This window comes from Aethalodelphis obliquidens, unplaced genomic scaffold (assembly GCF_003676395.1).
Source record: "Aethalodelphis obliquidens isolate GAN/ISIS:26980383/991018 unplaced genomic scaffold, ASM367639v1 scaffold17, whole genome shotgun sequence".
Classification (NCBI taxonomy): domain Eukaryota; kingdom Metazoa; phylum Chordata; class Mammalia; order Artiodactyla; family Delphinidae; genus Aethalodelphis; species Aethalodelphis obliquidens.
Window position 1 is genome coordinate 21,777,329 of NW_020837961.1, and position 21,176 is coordinate 21,798,504.

A 21,176-nucleotide genomic window follows, 5' to 3' on the forward strand; every position below is an offset into this window, starting at 1 on the left:
TTCTAAGTATGATAAAATGAACATATGAAGAACAAAGTTTTCACAGTCCACTCTGGTTAGTACTACATTCTGTAATATCAAATCTTTTCTATAATTAATTCTGAAACAATTATAGTTAAATGCACTAACAAACAAACAAATGCAATTAGGTGAAAGCCATTGAGATGTCTTAAAATTGGAAATTATGCTCTTTCAGAGGCTGTAAAATCTTGAAAATTATAAAAGAAAAAGCCCCACTGATACCAGCTTTACTTAAATCTGATTTACAATTTGCAAAAAAGGCAGTATCAGAAATCAAATATCAAATTCCCAACCTGATCAGAGCTGAAAAATATTTTTGGCCTGTACATTTTCACTGTTTCCTCTTAAATAAATTTCAAGGTTGCATCACCCATAGCAAAGGAAAAGATGAACTTTAGAACTAACTGTCAAAATACATTAAAAGTAAAGTGTTAACAATTTGTTTAGAATTTCCTCACTCACTATTGCACATTGAAGGCCATGGGACTTGGTGTGTAGGGAGAAGAGTAGAATTACAACCCATTAATATTTTTTCCTATTTTCATTTTTTCAAAGAAATCATTCATTATTTAATTTCAGAATCTCCAAACAATTAGAGTATGTCAAAGGTCGGGAGATGGATTGCAGGCAGATGACTCTCAAAAATTTAAGTTCTGCTCTCAAGATACTGAGATATTTTTATTAACAGAAAATAGAAAATTTGAGTATGAAAGAGGCCTTATACAAACCCCCAGGTCAGTCTTCCTGTTAGCCTGGTTGTACTGCTTGGATTATTTTTTGCCTGCTTTTAAGTGGCCTGGGTCCTTAGCACTGAGGGGAGTTGGATGGTCCCCTTTTTTCCTTCCAGCTCAATTTCTAAGCTCTTGCATTTTAGAGCAACAGCAAGAAAATACCTGTTGAGAGCACACACTACGCACAAAAGTCTGAGGACCAAAGCAAGAATAGATTTCTCAAAGTTTAGGACTGAGAGGGAAGCAGCTTTGGGGGGTAATTCCAGCACCTCACCTCCCTGCCCATGTAAGAGCCAGGCAGCCTGTGAAATATACCAAGGTCAAATGGCAGGCCAGAGAGGGAGACATATAATAAGGCCTTCTCCAAAGAAGAAGGGTTCACTTCTTCCATGGCCCTCCTTTTTTTGATAATGCAGAAGGAACTGACTCCAAAACTGCCAGAATAATGGCCAAAGAAAAGGGGAGACAGTTGAGAAGAATGGGCTTTTCTCCAATGGTCTCTGGATTACCTCTTTAGGCTCTTGGAGGCAAGTAAGAATGAGATCTTGAAACAGACTCACAGACTTAGAGAAAGAACTTCTGGCTACCGGGGACTTCCCTGGCAGTCCAGTGGTTAAGACTTCGCCTTCCAGTGCAGGGGGTGCGGGTTCAATCCCTGGTTGGGGAGCTAAGACCCCACATGCCTCGCGGCCAAAAATCCGAAATATAAAACAGAAGCAATATTGTAACAAATTCAATAAAAGACTGAAAAACAATGGTCCACATCAAAAAAAAATCTTAAAAAAAAAAAAGAACTTATGGTTATCAGCGGGGAAGGCTTGGGGGCTTGGGACAGATTGGGAGTTTGGAACTGATATGTACATACTGCTGTATTTAAAACAGATAACCAACATGTTGCTCAATATTCTGTAATAACCTAAATGGGAAAAGAATTTGAAAAAGAATAGATACATGTATATGTGTAACTGAATCACTCTGCCGTACATTAACACAACTTTGTTAATCAACTATGCTCCAATACAAAATAAAACTTAAAAAAAGAATGAGATCTTTAATGCTTCATACTATATAGAATAAAATAAATAACTCCTGAGGTATTTAAAAAGTTATAAATGAGGTAAAATAGAGGAAGATGATTATGGAACTAAAGCTGCTTTAGAAGACTCCAAAATGAAGAGAAAGGGGGTATTAAGATTATACGGCCTACCTTTTTTTCCATTCATACAGCTCCTTTTATTGGCTTTAAGTGACCTCCAGTTTGATCATCTAGGATTCTCAGACATTTATAATTTGTTGATAGCAACAAAATGTATTAATCTACGTGTGTTGCCATATTTCCCTTTTCTGATGTGTCTGATAAAGATAATTTTATCTTTGAGTCTTCAATTTTTCCCCCTTACCTGACTTCAGAGAAGAGTTGTGCTTTATCTGGAGTTTTGTTCTGCAGAAGTGGAAGCATGAAGAAAGAAAGGTGGATGGGGAGGTGGACTGGAATGAAACAGAAGGCCTTGCACTCATGGTTTTGGGAAAGGCGGAATGGTAAGTAAATAGTGACTGTCTGGGAGAGTGATGTGCTCAATCGATGAGTGACTTAAACATTTGGAAAAAAGGATTTAAAAAGTAAAATAATGAGTTGTCAGTTGTCTCCTCTTTGATGTTTAATTGAAAGTTGGAACTAATTTTTAGTTACTTTTAATTGTTGGGCTGTTTACTGGATGCGGTACTATCCTGAAACTGAATTCATAGGTATTATTCACAGGTATTATTCATAGGTATTATTCATAGGTATTATACCATATTATTATTATTATTATTATTCATAGGTATTATTCATAGGTATTATACCATATTATTCATAGGTATTAATTCAGGTCAAATTTAGATATTTATTTCCAAAAGGGAAGATGAGTCCTAAGATTTCTAATATCCACCTTATTCCTCACTGTGCGGGCCAGTTCCAAAGAGTGATGACTTTGTTAGGCAGGAGGTAGATGGGCTCCAGGCTGGGAATTTACAACTAGCTTCCTGTTTACACTTCCTGAGGAAGGAAACAGGTGGGCTCTAGGCTAGATATTTACAACCTGTCTCCTGCTTGCACTTTGAGATAGAAATTACAACAGGAACAGCGTAAATGGCTGGACTTTGTTTCCTGTGGACACTTTAAGATAACAGTCATGGCAGGGACAGACAGGGGCTAAACCCTGTTTGAGTAAAAGATGAAGAGGTCACGTGTTTCCCATCCTTGGGGCAAAGGGAGACACTGCACCTTGGAGGCTTCTCGGGGGTCAGAAAGGAGGGGGCACCACCCCAAAACAGGTGATGCCCAGGCCCCCCATAGGCCTGTGGGCTGGAATCCATCTGTGAAAAAAGTTGTGCACACGTGTTGGGGAGGTCCTAGGGCAGGTCAGGTGTGGAAAAAAAAAACAGATAATTGGCCAAAGGTGAACGAAGACCCAGAAGAACTGCCCTATAGAAATGATTTAACCACCTCTTTACTGCATTCCTCCTCATTAGGGGGGATGCCCACAGCTTTTCTCTCCTGGTGTGTATCTCTGCCTCGCTTCTGTCTTAACTAAGCAAACTTTCTCTGTGTGCTCTCCCATTTGTTGTACCATGTCTCTAATAATAAACTTTGTACCTGTTTCTACAGTTTTGCTTCCTTGAGAAATGCATTTCTCAATGGCGGTAAGAGCCAGGGGAACCTTGTTCCTAGCCTCTAGCCCCTGGTGGACTAGTGGCTAGGATTGCTGGTTTCCATCCAGGTTACCCAGGTCCAATTCCTGGGCAGGGAACTAAGATCTCGCTTCACGCCACTGCTCTCTGCTGCCTATCCAATTTCAATTTCAGGAGCTCATCTCTATGTGGGTGTTCCAAAAAGAAAAATGTGCTTTTTTTGAAAGATTATCAGAGAAGCAGAGACTATGTTAAAAAAATCATTAAGATTAATATAGGTAGGTATTTGAAGGGTTACAGACAAGACTGAGAAGGAAAGAGGCTGTTGAATGGGGAAGAGAGGCAGGTTAGTTCAAACTACAGAAGGACTTCCCTGGTGGTCCAGTGGTTAAGACTTCACTTGCCAATGCAGGGGGTGCAGGTTTGATCCCTGGTTGTGGAGCTAAGATCCCACATGCCTCGTGGGCAAAAAACCAAAACATAAAGCAGTAGCAATATTGTAACAAATTCAATAAAGACTTAAAAAAATAAAAGAAAGAGTTTTACAATCAAATTTAACTGGATCAATGTGTGTATACAGGAGAAGCAGAACTCTCTTGAGAGGCTCAAAGCACATACAACCATTATCTTATCCATCTCGCTAATGTTCGTAAGTGTGGTGTGACAACTTATCAGGAAACTGACACTGGAAATAATAACTTCCTTTCTCTAGTGAGATAATGGTAGATGAAGTACAGGTACATATGTAGTAATTATTCTCATTTAGCTGATAATGACATGGAGGCACTCAGAGCATCAAATGATTCACCTAAGTGAACTTTCAATTGAATTCATATCTTTTGTTTTCATGCTATCCTGTGCATACTAACTAGACGGGTTTACTGGAAGTCCGGCCAATCTTCAGTGAGTGATGAAGTCTGAAGAAAGGAGAGCCTCAGTGAGAAGGAAAGAACATAGAAAAATGGAAGGATGACTAAAAGGCTGGAAATCTGAGTTTTTACCCACATAAACTTGAGAATAGGGTTGATACATCTAATTTGTGAGGGCAGTGAAGTAACACAGAAGATGCAGAGATAAATGCTGAGTTGAACAGGGAGGTGGCCATTTGTATGTGTGTATGAGAGTATATGTGTCTACCTTTGTTACTTGTAGTGTTGTTTGTATTTGTTGCTGCGATTCAGAGTACAAGTTAATGGACACTAAAAGTCTATGTCTGTGGTTCAACGTGCACATAGAAAATTAAAATTCAGTATTGTTCAGTATCACTTTTCTTTTCAAAAAGACACAGGAGTGCTTCAAAAGACATATCAAATTAAAAAATTATCTTAATCTTCATCAACATTAAAAATTTCAACAGGTAAGTACATCGGAGTTTCTCTGCAATGAGTTGAAAATAAATTTTAAATTTAGAAGATCAGAGTCCTTAGACAGCAATGGAAGAGTTGCGGCATAAAAGTGAAAAGAACACTTAACTGGGAGTCAGAAAATATAGGATATATCCCTGTTCTCCCACTAGCTGCATGTGTGAATTTAACAAAATCTATCCTGGATCCCAAACCCCTCATAACAAATTATAGGGTTAAACTAGATCAGTGTTTCTTAAACTATGACCTGAGGAACACTTATTTAACAAGATGCTAATGAATATTTTATAGGGTTTTTTTGGTGGTCCTATAATGTAATAAAAATGCTATTTTAAACAAAATTAAAGTATAGGCAGTGTAGATTAGGGTTGGGAAACTATGGCTTGCAAACTAAACCCAGTCAATTCTGTTTTTATAAATACAGTTGCATTAGAATTCAGCCAAGTTCATTAATTTACATATTGTTAACGGCTTATTTTGCACTTCAGTAGCAGAGTCCAGAAGTTGTGACAGATCACGCGGCCTGCAAAATCTGAATTATTTACTTTCTGATCCTTTACATAGAACGATTGCTGGCTATGCTATAGATCTTCTCAAAACTTTCAGTGTGATAAGTGAATTCCAAAATCATTTGACTATAGAATTCTTTCATTGCCCAACAATTATTAGCAGAAAGAGTGTTCTTTGGAATACTTTAGATTACATTATTTCCAAGATCCAATTGTTCTCTGATTCTTCAAAACATCCAACTAAACAAATGATCCCATCTATCCCATTCATTCAACAAATATTTATGGAGTATAAGCTATGTGCCAGACAATGCTTTTGTTTATTGGTAAATAAAGTCAACAAATAGACAGGAGACTTGTCCTCATGAAGCTTATGTTCTGATCGGGAGTTATAACCAAGCAAGGTGCATGATAGATGTTGTGGAGAAAAAATAAAGTGAGAGGGGGACCAGGGCATCGGAGATTGCAATTTTAAAGAGGGTGGTCAAGAAAGGCCTTACTGAGAAAGTGACCTTTGGAGAACGACTTAAAGGAGGTAAGTGATCCTTATGGGGGGAAGCATTTAAGGCAGAGGAAACAGCCAATGGAAAAGTCCTAAGAAACAGCAAGAGGTCATTGTGGGACAGAGTGAAGCAAGGGAGGAAGGGAGGGACAAGGAGAGGGAGAGACACAGAGAGAGAGAGAGAGAGAAGAGAGTGGAGTCAAAATATCCAATTTTTTTTGCCAGATTATGGGGACGCTTAGAAGCCATTGTAACAATTTAGATTGTTATTCTGCAATAAAAAACAGGGGGTTATTGGAAGATTTTGAAGAGTGACCTGATTCGATTTTCATTTTTAAAGGTCACTTTTGGTAGTGATCAAAAAAGACTACTGAGTGAGGTTGAGAGAGGAAACAAAGAGACGGGGAGGTTTTGTCATAATCTGGAAGCAAGAATAACAAGGATTTGCACAGAGTGGTAGCAATACAGGTGGACAGAGCTGAACATACATTTCGAAAATACAGCCAATGAAATCTTCTGATGGGGTGTGAAAAAAAGAGAAGAGTCAAGGGTGACTCCCATTTTTTTCTGAAACAACAAGAAGTTAGAAATGATAAAAACCGAAATGGGGAAGATAGTGGGAAGAATAAATTTTTAGGGGCACATCAGGAACAGAGTTTGAGGTGTTGAGCAGGATATATAAATTTAGGGAAGAGAGATGGGCTGGTGATGCAGGTATGGAGGTGGATAATTAAAGGATGGTATTTAAAGCAATGAGGCCGTTCAACAAGGGAGCGGAGTAGACATCCATGGACTAAATCCTGGTACCCTCAGCATTTAGAGGTCAGAAAGATAATGTGGAATCAGTAATGGAGGTTGAAACGCAGCAGCCAGGGGGGCAGGAGTAATCACAGAAGAGTAGGGTGATGGCCTGGAAGACCAGTGATGAAAGAGGGAAAAAATAACCATCTCAAACCTATTACTAGATCAAGTAGGATGAGGACAGAGAACTGAGCATTGGCTTTGACAGGTAGAAAACCTGACAAAACCAGTTTCAGTGAAGTTATGTGGCAAAGGCTGACTAGAGCAGCTGACTAGAAAAATGGGGGGAGAAAAATTAAAGACAGTAACCTTCAAATTCCACTTTTGTCTGCTTTTTGGGGAACATTTCCAACTTTCAGGAAGTCCTGCATGATAACATATTCTTCCTGTGTACTGACAATCCCCTTTACTCATCTTTTTACATGTCTATGCGAAGCCAAACATATGGGTAACATGTGAAAAATTCCTCAGCCATCTGAATGTTTCCAAATACACATAGTTTGAAACAAACTAAGCAAAATATTTGGATGACTAACAGGATTTTTCATTTGTCTATCTGGATGTCTACATAGTATCAAAGTTGAGATGTCCATAAAACAGAAATTATTACTAAATAAATTATGTCATAGTAATATATAGTTCTATTGGAAGGATTGGCATGTGTTAAGAAAATTCTTATATCTTCTGTCATTTTATATCCTTAAGATTGTTAAAAATACCAGAATAATCTATAGTATTCAGATTATTCTTTGTGCTTAGGAAACTTAGACACATGGATTTCGCTTGACATAATAAATCAAGGTAATCTCACATTGAACAGAATCATGATTACAGCTAGTTGCCTTATATACACATTTCGCTCAGGTCAATAAATGCTTGTTAAACAACAAATAAATAAAAGATAGTACAGTTTTACTATTCTAAAAAATGTTCGCTTCCTTTTACATTCATGTCTAGAGTACTAATGAAATGCAAAACACAGATTTACAATTTGATAGCTAAACCTACACCGGACAAGTCTAAGCTAGTGGCTCTCAGATCTTATCGTGCAGCGAACTCCCTGGGAAGGGGCTTGTCAAAACACAGACTGCTGACCCCACAGCCAGATACGGATTTCTCTGAAATGACTCGTATGGATAAAAAATGAGGAGAGGTGCTGAGTGGCAAAGGGGTAAATTGTGCTGGTCAACGCTGATTTGCTCTCATATCTACCTGAACCCTTCCCCATTCTGCTCTTGATCGCAGGTAGCCTCATTTCCCGGGCTACTTGCTGCCCTCTGATTTACAATTAAGTTTGGGCAATGAGGATTAAGAGGGAGATTAAATGCAAGGAAGAAGCCAGAAGCTAGTATATTTCTCTCTCAATCTCTCTGTTTCTTCCGCTGTCTCTGGAATTGGTTGTAGGGCAACTTCTCTGTCCATGGTCCCAGCTTCTGCTGGACAGTCCCCACCAAGAACCTAGATGGGGGTGGGGGAAGGACAGCTTTTGTGCTCTGGTGCCACTACATCCAACTCAGGTCTCTTCCGAACCTGGGTTAGCTACTGCTAGTTTCATGCTACTTATTGCTAAGCGCTGGGTGGCTACATCGCCCTGGTTAATTTCTCCCAAATTTCTTCATGTTTATCGCCAATACTCTGCAGGAAATTCCTAGAATGCTCATTTGCATGACTGGGTTCTAACTACTATGGCTGCTAAGAATTTGGCATTATTTTTCAGTTTACCACAGGACAGTCTAGGCTAGCATATCCTTTCTAATTCAGACACCTTGTCTTTACCCGATCCTACTGCAGGTTAATCATACCCTGACCTCACCCCCAAAGTTTACAGACAGTAGAAAGGCAGCAGAGATAAAAGAGATATTGGGAAAAGGGAGACAAGTGATGGGGGAAGGGTCTAACAGTGCCTTTTGTCACCCACAGCTGAACCTCAGTTGACAGAATAAAACCGTAGCCTCTGATGTCACTGTTCTGTGAATGTTGAGAGGCTGGCCTCATGTTAAGAAAGGGTCTCTCTGTATGAATGTGAACCTTTCAGAGGAAATCTAGTATTATCACGTGTGGGTAGAAAGGTAATAATTTAGAAATTTACTTTGAAACCTGGGAAACAGTTAACCTGTATCAGAAAGTCCCTATGCTAATCAGAAACACTCAGATTGTCGACTTTTAGTAAGTTGTGCCTGTGCGCGTGTGTGTCTGTTTGTGTGTGTGTGTGCAATCATATGTCTGCGCATGTGTTTATGTCTTTTGAGATATTTGCCTTACCTCATTTCCTTACTTTATAAATTCAAGTCATTTCCAGAGCCTACTAAGGACTGGGGAGCCAGGCTCAGTTTAGGTGGTAGTGTAAGGACAGAGGGCTCTGAAAAGCAGGGACAAGAAACACCCACCATAACTTATTCTACGAAGTGAAAGCAACATGTTCAAATCATGGTGGCAGCGAGCCACGCTGTGAGTGTCAACACACGTGGGCTCCAACTGTAGGTAAATAAGCAGTAAGTGATTGAATATTCAGAGGCAGCGTTCTTTGTTTACGGAGCATTGCCCATCTATGCGGCACATGGAGCTGATGCTGTCAGTATTGATTTCATCGCACACTTTCTGGTCTGCAACAGAGCTCATAAAATAACCACTAACTGAAGAGAATATCCATTTAAGTAGTCTTAATTTTCATTGATAAACAGAGCTAATGTGTTGCAATTCTTTTCTCTGATATATGCTCAATATTCCAAGAACTAATTTACATGCTGCTCCTCGGTGATTTTATCCATTTGTAACACAAGATACCTGTTAGCATGTGACAGTGACTGCACTCCCACACTCCCTGGCATCGAACAGTGTGGAAAGTCCAACAGTGTGATAGGTTAAAGACGTTTGCCAAGACCTAGGGCTGATTTCTTCCAGAGCACAATATGTGTTATAAACGTTGTAACTAGTTCTTTCTCAGCAATAGTCTGATGTGTATCAATTTGTCAATTCATTTCACATGAAGTACAATTATGAATGATATCTTGGTAGTTCCAGTCTTTTCATTCCTTCTAGAAACAAAATCCAATAACTTCATTCAGGGAAGTATTACCACATACTTGTTCTAGAAAGATTATCTTGATTTACTAAAGAGCTCTCTTAAGTTTGAAAAACTGGTTAAATTTTCAATGGCAATATTTTAAAAAGACAAAGTATTAGATATAAGGAATGAGTTGATCCATTCTCTGATCTAACAAAAGCCCGTTTTAGATATTTAACATTGTATTCATAGTCAAGCTTTTCTTTTTCATCTATTTCTGGGAAATCCTCTCATTTGAAGGTTTTCCTTATCCCAGTGGAGTCCTGTTAACTTCTTTTATATTTCACATTATTTTGAGTTTTAATCTTTATTATAATTTTCTTTCTAATTTTATCTTTAACTGCACCAGCTTTGCTCCTTTGGTCTATTTTTAAATGAGAGATCAGATAAATCAAAATACTAAAAATAAAAAATGTTAACTGAAAATATAAATTCAAAGGGCACAAAAATAAATTGCATCCTGTTAACTAAATCTTAGCTCAGCAAAAGTGTGCATCAGAGTGTATGGCATGCATGCAAAGATTTTGTGAATTATAGTTAATTACATTAAAAGAATTTGATAAGATGTCAAGGGAAACCATGATTGATCTGATTTTGAAAGTTAGTGTGGTGGATGTGAACAAAATCTTTCTTCAAGGCTTTTTCCTCTGAAGCCATCAAAGGACCATGGGAGACCTGACGACATTGGTGGACCAGAAGGGGTATGAAGACCAAGCCAGAACTACTCTTTGGACTCTTTTCAAACTTTTTATGCTCAGAACATCAATCTTAAAGAATTAACTGTGACCTTTGGTTGGAATTCTTCAGGTGTTAAAGGGCTTCAGCCAGGCAGGGCAGATTTCTTTTTCTAAAAGCCAGAATACTACCCTTTCCCTTTCAGCTAAGGTTCTGGCTCTGCATCATACGGGAGGCCTGTCCTCTGCTCTCTCTCGGGGCCTCTCACAGCTTTCTGGCTAGTTCCAGGGGCCTCATCATTGTACTCCTCTCCAGAACCTCTTGGCAGGGTCAAGGGTACGTGCTTAGCCCCTAGCCACCATCTGGCAATTTCAATCTGTCTTTATAATTTCGCTCTCTCTTTGGAAACTAAACTAAAGAAAAACAAAGGCGAAAAACCTTCGTACATGATATTTGCTTTTAGCCTACTTTTTCACTTCTCTGCTTGTATTCACTTTAACTTTCTTAAGGCGTGGCTTTCACTCTGTTTCTCTACTTGTACAACACGTGTTCTCTCCTTGAATGCCTTTGATGTGGTTTCATCCCATGCTTTTATTAAAACTACTCCATCGAATGTCATCAAATACTCTTAAACACCGAATCTAACAGCTTCTCTTTAATTCTCGTGCTTCTTTCTTCATCAACACATTTGTTATTCTTGGTCACCTTCTCGTGGTTGATATTCTTCTCATTTAGCTATAGTGATGTTCGATGACCCTCAATCTCTAATCATTTCTCCATTTTTTTGTGGGTTCCTTAGTCCTCCTTTCCCTATACTTATGGATAATCTCCCCCATGATGTATTTTTTTCTCATTTCCTATGTGGAATACATGGAAAATTATTTAAACAATTCCTCTAAAATTAATTATCTATAAAATATTAGCTTCTTACCCTATTCTCTTATTTCTAAGAATGGAAAGAATGCATAGAAACTTTTCTTTTCCCAGTGCAGAAGTGAAATCTGTGGCAATGCATCACCACACAATGAATGTCAAAAATGATCAAGGAGAAACTAACACTTTTTGAACAACAAAAGCAACAGAAACAAAACCAAATTATTCACAGAAAGGATCAATACTACGGAATAGCAACTAGTATTCTGGAAAGAGATTTAGAGTTAAGGTAGATTATTCCTTGATCACACTGAGTCATTGAAGTGTAAGCTATTAGAAGCAGAGACTGTATCTTATTCATCTTTCATCATCCACAGCGATGGGTACAAAGTTTTACACATAATACGATCTCTACCAATGTCTGCTAAATTGAATGGGAGACTTCCAGCAACAATGGCCAAAAAAAAAAAAAAAAATGCAGGATGAAATATGACGACAACATTTTATTTACCCTCATCACAAGCCTAAGATTTTTTCTAAAAAATATTTTGTGTGAGATTGTTATGCTACAGTTGATGAAATATTATATGTAAGACAGGGATATCAAATATTGTGGAGATAGTTGATAACAGCTCACAAAAGGCTGCCTGATTTTCCTTCCTAGCTCACATGCTAGACAGCCCACCCTTATAGTACTCACATAGGAGCCAATAAACGGTAGCATACCAACAGAACCGTATGAAAATATCCTTCTCCTTTGTTTTGGAAAAAGGACAAGAGAAGGACATTATTATCACAAAGAGAAATGAGAGATTGGAGAGTATAAATTGACACTTGGTCAGTTAAAGGGGAAAGAAAGAAGCGTTTTATCCACCAAGGTCAGGAGCCCCGAATTATGTATGAGATGCGATGCTGACTCTAAACTGTAGAGCAGTTTGCACTAGTGATTTACAGCAGTACTTTATTTGATTTTATTTTGCTAACCCAACATTGAAGTCTCTTAATGCTTTAGGTGGGTACAAAAGGGGCCTTGAAAGATTTCTGAGATCATCAAACCCATCTGGAAGATCAGAGCCAGAAGAGAGAGAAACACTCACACCTGCCCCACGGGAGTTTTGCTGGTTGATCAAAGGGGCCAGTGAATATCACTGGCAGGGCCTGAGGGGAAGTAGCTCCTGATGATTTATTGTGCCTTACAGTCTGGGCAGCGAGAACTACTGTCTGAAAGCTGCATCACTAGGCCAAGAAGATGTGAAGGGAGAAATCCACAACACACGGTACTCAGACAGGCAAACAGACCTCCCAGTCATCAATAGCTCTGTTTGATACCAACTTCAGACATTATATATTTCTTGCTTCAGAATTTTCAGCAAAGATTTACAGGAAAGGGATCACCCATTCTTGGGTTCCTCCTCTGTAACAGGTACTTCTCAGCTCTAGATCCCATGAATCCTCCACGAAAGGGAAAGAGGGAGAGAGAGAGAGAGAGAGAGGCCATTCCAACCTACCAAGCCTTCCACTAATGACCTTTCTGCAGATACAAGGAAAATGGGGTTGGAGGATAGTAATACTTGAATTTGACTGAATATTTCTTCCAAATGAACTTGAGATTTTCAAATACATTAATCTACAAATCACCAGACTATGTTGAACACACTGAAAGGAAATGAGGTACTGTTGTTTAGCAACTTTTAAGTTTACTGCCCTCCCCATTACTAACTCCTAAGGGGTGAGTGCCCAGTAAAGCCGACAGAGGTATTAGATAAAAGGAGTCCACGTGTGTAGACTGCTGAATTGAGACTATCAATTGAATCTACTACATATTAAACAGAATTAGAGAATATTTGGGGAAGAATAAATGTTTTAGACCATAAAAGCTATGTATAAGAAGAATAAACAGAAAGATGATAACTATTTGATTGGGAGTGAATATATAGGCTAAAATGATTTATTCATTATATCCTGGTATTGTAAAAGTAGGGGACATCCCTAAGTTTAAAAAAAAATTTGGGGAAGAACGGAAAATTTTTTATTTAAAACATGTAGAATTTGACTAGATCATAAATCATAAAAAAAACAGGGTGAGTAAATTAATGGACAGGACATCCAAAATGGATGAATAAGTGAAAGGAATATATTTAGAGGGTTAACAGCCTTTTAACACTGCTACAAATTATCCCTTGACTTCACTGTGAAAGAAAAATAGTAGATTATATGGATTATAAGTATGATCCCACATAGTAGTTTTTCCCTCCTTAACAAAGAGCCTAACCCTTATTCCTACTCTTAATAAAGCTTTTAGGTACCTCCTTGAATGGAGTGCAACCCAGTGGTGCTTTAGGTTACAATATTTCTGCATGAGGAAAAACCCTACATATGTTGGTATAATTTCATAGATACGGTTTGGACTTTTGTTATGGAAAATAACCACAGTCACATCATACCTTCATTCTGTGCCAAATCTATGATAGTGTTGTCTCAAAAATATGTTGACATAACAGGAAACAAAATATCAGGAAGAATTCAGTCTGTTAAGACAACTCATTTCAACTAATGAAATAAAATTGATTTGATGCAAAAGTACATCCTGTTTTCAAGCATGAGATATATTTATATATTTCTAAAACAGCTATATTTAATTAGCAATAATTTATATGAGGTCTCATGTTCTTCCAATTTTTAAAACTTACATTCCCATGAAGAGTTTCAATGACTTGAATGTAGGGATTACTTTGTATTTCATATATCAGAAATACTTCAACAATTACTTATACATATTTCTTTTTAGGTGTATAATTGTTTATGTGTAGTATTGATATCTTTCATAGACTTTGCCAACAAACTACTTTTTAATATAATGTATGTTTTGAGTAAGGATGACACAGCATTTGTTCTCAAACATTAGTATGGATCAGAAATGACTTGGAAGGCTTACTAAAACAGATTACAGGGCAAGTTCAATAGACCTGTGGAGGGCCCTGAGAATGTGCATTACTAACAGATTTCCAGGTGACACGGATGCTGCTGGTCCAGGGACCTCACTTGGAAAGGACCCATATAAAGAGAAATCAAGTTGTTTATAAAAATTATGGGAATTACTTCCAAATTACAAGTAACTGTAAGAAAATTATCCACCAACAAGTCACTGAGAGAGCCTTTCCCAGAAGCATGGAGTGACACTTTGTCTTCAGGAACAGGTGTAATTTTATTTTATTTTTTCTTGCCATGGCTTGTGGGATCACAGTTCCCTGACCGGGGATCAATGCTGTGCCCTTGGCAGTGAAAGCTCGGAGTCCTAACCACTGGACCACCAGGGAATTCCCAGGAAAAGAAGGATGGTGGGAAGCCTGGGTGAAGAAAAGAAGATGAACACAAGAACCAGATTCAAATTACCTGTACTCTTTGAACCCTATTAGGTGAAGCCAGAGTGAGGCCTTCACATAATGACATTGAACTGCTTGTTTTCTAAAAGGAAGACCAATAGAAAGATTAAAGAAAAAATTTCTGTTTTCTACAGGTTCTTGGTGCTCTGGCCGGCTGTAAGGCCTGTGCCTCTGAGGTGGGAGAGCCGAGTTCAGGACATTGGTCCACCAGAGACCTCCGGACTCCATGTAATATAAAACAGCGAAAGCTCTCCCAGAGATCTCCATCTCAACACTAAGGCGCAGCTCCACTCAACGACCAGCAAGCTACAGTGCTGGACACCCTATACCAAACAACTAGCAAGACAGGAACACAACCCCACCCAGTAGCAAAGAGGCTGCCTAAAATCATAATAAGGTCACAGACACCCCAAAACACACCGCCGGATGTGGTCCTGCCCACCAGAAAGAAAAGTATCAGCCTCATCCACCAGAATACAAGCAATAATACCCTCCACCAGGAAGCCTACACAACACACTGAACCAACCTTAGCCACTGGGGGCAGACACCAAAAGCAACTGTAACTACGAACCTGCAGCCTGTGAAAAGGAGACCCCAAACACAGTAAGTTAAGCAAAATGAGAGGACAGAGAAACACAGCAGATGGAGGAGCAAAGTAAAAACCCACCAGACCAAACAAATGAAGAGGAAATAGGCAGTCTACCTGAAAAAGAATTCAGAATAATGATAGTAAAGATGATTCAAAATCTTGGAAACAGAATGGAGAAAATGCAAGAATCGTTTGACAAGGACCTAGAAGAACTGAACAACAAACGAACAATGATGAACAACACAATAAATGAAATTAAAAATTCTCTAGAAGGAATCAATAGCAGAATAACTGAGGCAGAAGAACGGATAAGTGACCTGGAAGATAAAATAGTGGAAATAACTACCACAGAGCAGAATAAAGAAAAAACAATGAAAAGAATTGAGGACAGCCTCAGAGTCCTCTGGGACAACATTAAATGCACCAACATTCGAATAATACGGGTCCCAGAAGAAAAAGAGAAAAAGAAAGGGACTGAGAAAATATTTGCAGAGATTATAGTTGAAAACTTCCTTAATATGGGAAAGGAAATAAGTCCAGGAAGTGCAGGGAGTCCCATACAGGATAAATCCAAGGAGAAACATGCCAAGACACATATTAATCAAACAATCAAAAATTAAATACAAAGAAAAAATATTCAAAGCAGCAAGGGAAAAACAACAAGTAACATACAAGGGAATCCCCATAAGGTTAACAGCTGATCTTTCAGCAGAAACTCTGCAAGCCAGAAGGGAGTGGCAGGACATATTTAAAGTGATGAAAGGGAAACTCTACAACCAAGATTATTCTGCCCAGCAAGGATCTCATTCAGATTCAACGGAGAAATTAAAATCTTTACAGACAAGCAAAAGTTAAGAGAATTCAACACCACAAAACCAGCTTTACAACAAATGCTAAAGAAACTTCTCTAGGCAGGAAACACAAGAGAAGGAAAAGACCTACAATAACAATCCCAAAACAATTAAGAAAATGGTAATAGGAACGTACATATCGATAATTACCCTAAATGTAAATGGATTGAATGCTCCAACCAAAAGACAGAGACTGGCTGAATGGACACAAAAAAGACATAGACTGGCTGAAGGGATACAAAAATAAAACCCGTATATATACTGTCAATTAGAGACCCACTTCAGACCTAGGGACACATACAGACTGAAAGTGATGGGGGGATGGAAAAAGATATTCCATACATATGGAAATCAAAAGAAAGCTGGAGTAGTAACTCTCATATAAGACAAAATCGACCTAAAAATAAAGACTATTACAAGAAACAAAGAAGGACACTACATAATGATCAAGGGATCAAACCACGAAGAAGATATAACAATTGTAAATATTTATGCACCCAACATAGGAATACCTCAATACATAAGGCAAATGCTAACAGCAATAAAAGGGGAAATTGACAGTAACACAATCATAGTAGGGGACTTTAACACCCCACTTTCACCAATAGACAGATAATCCAAAATGAAAATAAAAACCGAAACACAAGCTTTAGATGACACACTAAACAAGATGGACTTAATTGATATTTATAGGACGTTCCATCTAAAAACAACAGAATACACTTTCTTCTCAAGTGCTCATAGAACATTCTCCAGGATAGATCATATCTTGGGTCACAAATCAAGCCTTGGTAAATTTAAGAAAATTGAAATCATATCAAGTATCTTTTCCAACCACAACGCTATGAGACTACATATCAATTACAGGAATATACATGGAGGCTAAACAATACACTACTTAACAACCAAGAGATCACTGAAAAAGTCAAAGAAGAAATAAAAAAATAACTAGATACAAATGACAATGAAAACACGATGGCCCAAAACCAATGGGAGGCAGCAAAAGCAGTTCTAAGAGGGAAGTTTAGAGCAATACAATCCTACCTCAAGAAACAAGAAACATCTCAAATAAACAACCTAAACTTACACCTAAAGCAATTACAGAAAGAAGGACAAAAAAACCCCAAAGTTGAGCTGAAGGAAAGAAATCATAAAGATCAGATCAGGAATAAATGAAAAAGAAATGAAGAAACAATAGCAAAGATCAATAAATTAAAAGCTGGTTCTTTGAGAAGATAAGCAAAATTGATAAACCATTAGCTAGACTAATCAAGAAAGAAAGGGAGAAGACTCAAATCAGTAGAATTAGAAATGAAACAGGGGAAGTAACAACTGACACTGCAGAAATACAAAAGATCATGAGAGACTACTACAAGCAGCTATATGCCAATGAAATGGACAACCTGGAGGAAATGGACACATTCTTAGAAAAACACAACTTTCCGAGACTGAACCAGGAAGAAATAGAAAATATGAACAGACCAATCACAAGCACTCAAATTGAGACTGTGATTTAAAATCTTCCAACAAACAAAAGCCCAGGACCAGATGGCTTCACAGGCAAATTCTATCAAACATATAGAGAAGAGCTAACACCTATCCTTCTCAAACTCTTCCAAAAAATAGCAGAGTGAGGAACACTCCCAAACTCATTCTACGAGGCCACCATCACCCTGATACCAAAACCAGACAAAGATGTCCCCAAAATGAAACCTACAGGCTAATATCACTGATGAACATAGATCCAAAAATCCTCAACAAAATACTAGCAAACAGAATCCAACAGCACATTAAAAGGATCATAAACCCCATGCTCAAGTGGGGTTTATCTCAGGAATGCAAGGATTCTTCAACAAACGCAAATCAATCAATGTGATACACCATATTAACAAACTGAAGGAGAAAAACCATATGGTTATCTCAATAGATGCAGAGAAAGCTTTCGACAAAATTCAACACCCATTTATGATAAAAGCTCTCCAGAAGGTAGGCATAGAGGGAACTTACCTCAACATAATAAAGGCCATATATAACAAACCCACAGCCAACATCGTTCTCAATGGTGAAAAACTGAAAGCATTTCCACTAAGATCAGGAACAAGACAAGGTTGCCCACTCTCACCACTATTATTCAACATAGTTTTGGAAGTTTTAGCCACAGCAATCAGAGAAGAAAAAGAAATAACAGGAATCCAAATCAGAAAAGAATAAGTAAAACTGTCACTGTCTGCAGATGACATGATACTATACATAGAGAATCCTAAAGATGCTACCAGAAAACTACTAGAACTAATCAATGAATTTGCTAAAATAGTAGGATATAAAATTATTGCACAGAAATCGCTTTCATTTCTATACACTAATGATGAAAAATCTGAAAGAGAAATTAAGGAAACACTCCCATTTACCATTGCAACAAAAAGAATAAAATACCTAGGAATAAACCTACCTAAGGAGACAAAAGACCCGTATGCAGAAAACTATAAGACACTGATGAAAGAAATCAAAAATGATACAAAAAGATGGAGAGATATACCATGTTCTTGGGTTGGAAGAATCAACATTGCAAAAATGACTCTACTACCCAAAGCAATCTACAGATTCAGTGCAATCCCTATCAAACTACCAATGGCATTTTTCACAGAACCAGAACAAAAAATTGCACAATTTGTATGGAAACAGAAAAGACCCAGAATAGCCAAAGCAATCTTGAGAAAGAAAAAAGGAGCTGGAGGAATCAGGCTCCCTGACTTCAGACTATACAACAAAGGTACAGTAATCCAGACAGTATGGTATGGGCACAAAAACAGAAATACAGATCAATGGAACAGGATAGAAAGTTCAGAGATAAACCCATGCACATATGGTCACCTTATTTTTGATAAAGGAGCCAAGAATATACAATGGAAAAAGACAGCCACTTCAATAAGTGGTCCTGGGAAAACTGGACAGCTACATGTAAAACAATGAAATAAGAACACTCCCTAACACGATCCCCAAAAATAAACTCAAAATGGATTAAAGACATAAATGTAAGGCCAGACACTATAAAACTCTTAGAGGAAAACATAGGCAGAATACTCTATGACATAAATCACACCAAGATCCTTTTTGACCCACCTCCTAGAGAAATGGAAATAAAAACAAAAATAAACAAATGGGACCTAATGAAACTTAAAACCCTTTGCACAGTAAAGGAAACCATAAATAAGACAAAAAGATGACCCTCAGAATGGGAGAAAATATTTGCAAATGAAGCAACTGACAAAGGATTAATCTCCAAAATTTACAAACAGCTCATGCAGCTCAATACCAAAAAAACAAACAACCCAATCCAAAAATGGGCAGAAGACCTAAAAAGACACTTCTCCGAAGAAGATATACACATTACCAACAAACACATGAAAGGATGCTCAACATCACCAATCATTAGAGAAATGCAAATCAAAATTACAATGAGGTATCACCTCACAACCAGTCAGAATGGCCATCATTAAATATCTACAAACAATAAATGCTGGAGAGGGTGTGGAGAAAAGGGAATCCTCTTGCACTGTTGGTGGGAATGTAAATTCATACAGCCACTATGGAGAACAGTATGGAGGTTCCTTAAAAAAACAAAAATAGAACTACCATATGACCCAGCATTCCCACTACTGGGCATATACACTTAGAGAACCATATTTCAAAAAGAGTCATGTACCCCAATGTTCATTGCAGCTCTATTTACAATAGCCAGGACATGAAAGCAACCTAAGTGTCCATCCACAGATGAATGGATAAAGAAGATATGGCACATATACACAATGGAATATTACTCAGCCATATAAAGAAATGAAATTGAGTTATTTGCAGTGAGGTGGATGGACCTAGAATCTGTTATACAGAGTGAAGTAAGTCAGAAAGAGAAAAACAAATACCGTATGCTAACACATATATATGGAATCTAAAAAAAAAAAACAAAAAACCTGGTCATGAAGAACCTAGGGGAAGGACAGGAATAAAGATACAGACATAGAGAATGGACTTGAGGACACAGGGAGGGGGAAGGGTAAGCTGGGACGATGTGAGAGAGTGGCTTGGACATATATACACTGCTAAATGTAAAGTAGATAGCTAGTGGGAAGCAGCCACAAAGCACAGGGAGATCAGCTCTGCGTTTTGTGATCACCTAGAGGGGTGGGATAGTGAGGGTGGGAGGGAGATGCAAGAGGGAGGAGATATGGGGATATATGTATATGTATAGCTGATTCACTTTGTTATAAAGCAGAAACTAACACACCATTGTAAAGCAACTGTACTCCAATAAAGGTGTTTAAAAAAATAATGAAAAAAAATGATCCACCAACGTCCACCTTATAATGAACTTTCCCCATAATTACTAATGCAAAGTAGTTTTGTTTATATTATTAACCTTCTGAGTAATTAACAAACTGAAAATTCATAAGTATTCTGGCTGCCAAAGAATCTCTCTGTACTTAATTTCACTTTGGCTTTAAAAGTATTTTATTTGAAATAAATATAAAAGCAGCAGTAAAATTTTCTAACTATAAAATCACACGGATGTGTGCTTATGCCACTGTAATATTTTGAAGCAAGATAACTGTGTAATAAAAAGACCTAAGTACGCTGCTACCTAAGATATTTCAAACTAAGTATCAGAATACAGTTCAGGGAACAAATTGCTAGTGAATCGATGACAGGTAGAGTTTTATTACAGCTTTTTGGTAACAAATATTAAGATATTTCCTGCTTTATTAAAACCTAGTTTCTTATTGTGAATAACTAAGTATCTCAACTTATTTCTTTATAGTACTTATGGATGAGCTCCAAATACATTCTTTATTCTCTACTTTTGCACTGCTCAAATACGTGCTTAATTTTGTGGGAAAAAGGACGGCAGAACTGAACAATGGCACAAAACAAAACAAAAAACAAAGTGTAAAACACAGTTCTATAGGCTTATGCCCCAATATTTTCACATAAATATTGCAATAACTATATTCAATAATTTGCTCCTTAATTTATATCACTTTTTATTACCTGTAAAATTTATATTCTATCAGACATATATATATATGCATAAATATATAAATATATACACACACACATATATATGTGAGAGATACAGCTGATGTA

The 21,176-nt window shown here is 37.7% G+C and overlaps 1 protein-coding gene across 3 annotated transcripts in view; it reads right to left on the reverse strand.

The window, feature by feature from the left end:
• The window catches only part of INPP4B (inositol polyphosphate-4-phosphatase type II B), a 493,426-nt gene that overhangs the window by 54,965 nt on the left and 417,285 nt on the right, over positions 1 to 21,176 (reverse strand). The window lies entirely within an intron of this gene.